The following is a 6,000-nucleotide window of genomic DNA, read 5'->3' as shown; positions in this document are numbered from 1 at the left end:
TCTTTTACTGTCTGATTTCTGAAGAGTTGGCACATCCATGACCCGTGGTGACTGCACAGGTTAGTCTGTGTAAATGATGGTGAATGATGTTGCTGATAACTGGTAGATGGAATTTCAGCAAGACCTGGATAGGCTGGAGAGCTGGGCAGAAAAAAACCGGATGAGGTTTAACAAAAGCAAGTGTAGAGTCTTGCATCTGGGGAGGAATAATTGCATGCACCAGTACAGGTTGGGGGATGAGCTGCTGGAGGGGAGCTCTGCGGAAAGGGACCTGGGTGTCCTGGTGGATGACAGGTTGGCCATGAGCCAGCAGTGTGCCCTTGTGGCCAAAAAGGCCAATGGCTTACTGGGGTGCATTAAAAAGAGCGTGGCCAGCAGGTCAAAGGAGGTGATCCTCCCCCTCTACTCTGCCCTGCTGAGGCCTCATCTGGAGCACTGCGTCCAGTTCTGGGCTCCCCAGTACAAAAAAGACAGGGATCTCTTGGAAAGAGTCCAGCGGAGGGCCACGAAGATGGTGAAGGGCCTGGAGCATCTCCCCTATGAGGAAAGGCTGAGTGAACTGGGTCTGTTCAGCCTTGAGAAAAGGAGACTGAGAGGGGACCTGATCCAGGTCTATAAATATCTGAGGTATGGGGGGCAGAATGGCGAGGCCGGACTCTTTTCAGTGGTGAGTGGAGACAGGACAAGGGGAAACGGCCAGAAACTGGAGCATAGGAAGTTCCGCACAAACATGCGCAAGAACTTCTTTACAGTGAGGTGACGGAGCACTGGAACAGGCTGCCCAGGGAGGTGGTGGAGTCTCCTTCTCTGGAGACATTCAAGACCTGCCTGGATGCCTACCTGTGCGACCTGGTGTAGGGAACCTGCTTTGGCAGGGGGGTTGGACTCGATGATCTCAGGAGGTCCCTTCCAACCCCTACAATTCTGTGATTCTGTGATTCTGTGAATTTAGCATCTGCTTACTTTTTTGGATGGATCCCTGCTTTTTGAAAGTGTAATGTGCTCAGAAACAACTATTCCAACGTCATCTACACTGTAAGAAAAAGCCTAGGATTCTTGATCAGCTCTGAAACTTCAATGAATGATTTGCCGATGTTCTTTTCATTTGATGACTAAAAGAGATGGTAATGATAGTGATGTTGACCATATACTTGAGCTGCTTTTCATTGTTGAAAAGCCTTGTTGTACTCCTGAAAACCAGGCTGAACGTTGATGTGATCAGTGTGATCATAGAATCATAGAATCCTTAGAGCTGGAAGGACCTTCAAGGGCACCTGATGCGACTGCCCGCAGTGAGCAGGGCCGTGCACAGCTCCAGCAGGCTGCCCAGCGCCTGATCCAACCTCGCCTTGAAAGCCTCCATGGATGGGCACCACCACATCTCTGGGCAACCTGCGCCACTGCCCCCACTGTAAAAGGCTTTTTCCTTATATCTAATTTACATCTTTGAGCTTGAAACCATTTCCCCTTCTTCTATCACCACAGCTCTGCTCTCCCCTTCTTTCCTGTCACTCCCCTTTAGATACTGAAGGTTGCTCTTAGGTCTCCTCAGACTCTTCTCCTCTCCACCTGCACAGCCCCACTCTCAGCCTGTCCCCATACAGAGGTGTTCCACCTCTTGGATTCTTTTTGTTGCCCTCCTCTGCTCACACTCCAACAGCTCCCTGTCTCTCCTGTACTTAAGACTTCACATCTGGATGCAGTTCTCCAGGTGAGACCTCACCAGCACAGAGTGGAAGGGCAGCATCACCTCCCTGACCTGCTGGCCACACTGCTTTGGATGCAGCCCAGGTTATGGTTGGCTTTCTGGGCTGCAAGAATTCATTGCTGGTTCATGTCCAACTTCCCATCCACCTGTACTCCCAGGTCTTTTTCAGCAGGGCTACACTCAATCCCTTCATTCCCCAGTCTGCATTGGTAGTGGGGATTTCCTCAATCCAGGTGCAGACCTTGCCCTTGCATTTGTTGAACCTCATGAGGTTCTCTGCTCAAGTCAGCCTAGATCCCAGTGGACAGCATCCATCCCTCATATCCAACTGAACAGTGTTAAAAATCCTTTTCTTGATCTCTTTAAGTGGTTCAAATTTCGTTCTGTATTTTAACCAAAGTAGCTAAAATAGAACCATAGACTCATTAAGATTGATAAAGACCACTAAGATCATCAAGTCCAATCAAAATAGGCTCAACACACCACCTGCAGAGATGGGACAGGTTACAAAGACAATGTGGAGTTGAGCCCCCAGGTACACACCTGATCTTTGCAATGAACCTGATGTTTCATAGCTCTTAGCAAGCTCAACGATCTCTCTGCTTCATTCAGTATTTCCTCTGTTGGGCTCAGAATAGTTCCCTGTGAAAGCCTAACTCAGAAAACCGTGAAACCTGATAAAATGTATAGATTTATTGTGAGTTTCCAGCCAGGTTGGGATCTGAGTTTTAGACGGGAAATCGTTTGGGTTTTCTGAAATGTTAGAAGATTCAGCCAACACAAACCAAGCGTGAGGTGTCACAAGCTTTCTAAGAAGCCAGACGATGGCACTATCAATGCCGGTCCTGAGTCTGATAAAAGACTCTTTTTAATATGTTACTCTCATACAGTTTTCTCTCCTTTAAATTGATTTACTGATGTGAGTCTCCAAAATAGGTTGAGAACCAATTCACATTCATATGCTTAATGCTGCTTCACACTTCCTCTTTTTCTTTAATTTTTTTTTTTCAGCGCAGAGGAAAAATGAGCAGCAATTCTTTGATACAGACAGAAGATTGGGCAGATGATGTCAGCGCTGACAGTTAGGTGTGAGAAGGACAGGACCTCCTTTAGAAGCAGCATCTCGTGGAGGCAGATGTGCTCTAGGAGTCGAGATATCCATCAGATTCCCCATCTGATTGCGATTTCCCTCATCTGACCTGAAACAGGACTTTTTTTGTTTGGGTTCTGTTTACACTACTCCCGCTTCCCCTTTTGCAGAGAGGAAATTAAGAAACTTGCTGGAAAAGTGTTTCACATGAGTAGAAATAGGTCTGTATTGTCTTTCACGTTGCATTGGACACTTCTCTTGGGTTCAATTTACTGTTCTTTTGTAGGCATCCTCATGCCATTGCCTTCAGTTGGTGACGTGCCTCAGTCTGCTCTAAAAGAAGAAACTAAACCTAACATACATCACTGCTCTCCCTATGCCACAAAAAGGGAAAGTGAGGCATAAATAAAAATGAAACAACTTTTGCAATAATCAAGGACATAGAGAAGGGAGAGAAACTGCAAAATGGTTGAGTACGATCCTGGTGTGCTTCAAAACCAGACTCAGTACTCAAGGCTGCAAGAAATGCCTCTAATGGTCCACACAAATCATAGAATGATTAAGGCTGGAAAGACCACTAAGGTCATCTAGTCCAACCATCAGCCCCTACCTGTGTCTATAAAGACTGCCTGCAGGGAGTCCTCATGGCTGGAAGAGACAAGGCTGTGCTCACTGTCACTGCAGAAGTATCTGTTTTATTGATGAAATGTAGCCTCCCTCATTGTGGAAGTATTTGTTTTTTTGGTTTTCTTTGGTTTTTCTTGAGGCTCTTTCCCTCAGGCTTGAGCTGGTCTTGCTGAATCGATGCTGCAAACTCAAGAGAGGTGCTGGAAGCCCTCCCATGCACCACTCCCAGCCTTGCAGTTGTGACAAACCTGTCCAGTGATCAGGAATGTTTTCCAGTGAAGGAAACCCGTATGGGCAGCCCCAGAAATCCAGAAATTTTGTCAGAGACTTTGACAAAGAAACTCTGGTTCTACAAATAGTCATAGAGGGTAAACTTGGCAAAAAACATGCATAATGCAACAGGAACGACAGCACTCAAAATCAGGCAGATCCAGTTGTGGCATCCACCATTACGGAAAGGTCTCCTCTGTCCCAAGAGTCTTCTGATGTCCGTAAGAGAGCATAAATAGACCTTGAAGAGAGCAAAGACAGCAACTTGGCAGAATTCCCTGGCACATCCTCAGGCTGATTCAAGCCCATGTGCTGAGCCGCTCTGGAGCAGCTGAGGGAACCCTGGGTGATGGGTGTGTGGCAGCTCTCCAGGACTCTGTCACCGCAGACCGCCTTGCACAACGCAGGGACCGCACTGCCCTGCCTGGCTGTCTTGCTGCCTTCATTCCTGCTGCTTTGAGTGGCACCTACAAACCATCCAGATTCAGACTTAGAGCTTGGGACAGCTGCCATGATAATTGCATTAATCAAACATCATTACAAGACGTGTTTTTCTTTAGCTTTCCTGCAGACAGTTCATTAAAGTAATTATTCGCATCAGTTGAACGAAGTCACTGCGATGCTGTCCCCAGCGGTTGGCCCAGAATGAGGGAAGATGACAAGTGTGGTCACTCATCAGCCCAAAGCCTTTCGTTGCCTTTGGCTTTCTGTCTAGGTGCCCATCCATCAGACCAGACACTTCATGGACAGCAGCCAAGGATCTCCCTCATCCCTCTGTCTGCCAGTGGTTTGTAACACCACTGCCATTGAGAATGATGTTACACAGCTCTTCTTAGACCAGCCTGCAGACTTTACCACTTGCCTTTGTGCCACGGTCCTTTTGTACGGTTTGCTTTGGTACGTTCGCTCATTCACTGGAGAAAATGGGCCGCATTCACAGTGACCTTCAACTTTTACAAGTCTTACATTGCTGCTCCATCCAGGCAATTCAGCAGAGCAGCTACGACCCTCTGGACCAGGCCAATACCGCGGGTGCAGAATTTGGGGCCTGGAGGCAGGGCACGAGCTGCCCAACCCTTGCAGGTGGCCAACATCAGAGCTGGGAATAGCGCCCAGGAGGCGACTTGGCCCCAGGGGATGTGGGCAAGGTTAGCACAGCAAATAAAAAATGATCCCTCTGAAATAAATGTGACCCATAAAATACATAAACACTGACTAGTCGTAAACAGCACTTACTATTTACAGCATCAGAGCAGAAGGATATTTGCCAGCCATTTGCAGCTTAAAGGATAAACAGTACTTCTTTTGATCTTGACTTGTCAAAAGGGTTGTATTTAAAGCCATTCGTCTCTCCGCAGTTTTTCACCATTTCCATAATCTGTTTTGTGCTTCGCACCAATTCCTTCACTGCAAATATCACTGCTGCAATACAATAGTGGTGCATTAAATATCCTTTCTGATAATGAAGCAGGCCAGGAAGAGCTCCTCCACTCCCCATAACTGATACAGAAATATCATGGGGATGAAACATGAGAATTGGAGCTTTGACTAAATGGCTGCTTTGGTCACTATTTCTCTGAATATTTGAAAACTGGAGGCCTGGAAACACATGGGAACAGGAAAGCAAGCCTGAAAAAGAAAAAAAGAAAAAATTAAAAGACAAAACTGAGTATTTTACTAAACATAGGAGTTTCCTGGTTGCTCGAGGGCAAGAAAGCTGTGTTTACTATAGCTACCAGGTTTGTTTAGAATGAAATACAACTCAACAGTAAACTACTCAGGATTTGGCTGCTCGTCCCTCCCCAGGCCCTCTCCTTGCTCACTGCCTCCATGGCCAACTGGCGCAACTCAACCGCATCGCCAGACTCTCTCTAGGAACCATTTACGGTCCAGGACCACAAACACTGTGCTTTCTTGCTATGGAAAATCCAATATTTAAAATGCCATCTGACTGGGCTCTAGCAGAAATTTGGAAGTGTCCTGACATCATGGTCTGATTTCCTTTTTCTCGCAGGAATCCATCGCCTTCTTCTGGCTCACTGACATGGATATGACTCAGGGTCTGATTCATTTTGATTTGGTCATTTCAGCTCATTGCAGTGTGACATTTATACAAACATAATAAATGTGTTTATTGGAAACGTAGATATAAAACTAAAATTTTTTTTAAAGAGAAAATGTGAGCAAAAGAAATTGGAAAAAGTCAAATGCCATATCAAATCAAGGCATTTCTACATTATCAGAACTAAAATGTCATTTTTCATGTCCTTTTCCATCCAATCCACTCTCCTGTGAAATATTATGT

This window comes from Lagopus muta, chromosome 23, assembly GCF_023343835.1.
Source record: "Lagopus muta isolate bLagMut1 chromosome 23, bLagMut1 primary, whole genome shotgun sequence".
NCBI classification, from domain to species: Eukaryota; Metazoa; Chordata; class Aves; order Galliformes; family Phasianidae; genus Lagopus; species Lagopus muta.
The sequence above is the reverse complement of the archived record's forward strand: the minus strand, read 5'-3'. Positions refer to the sequence as shown.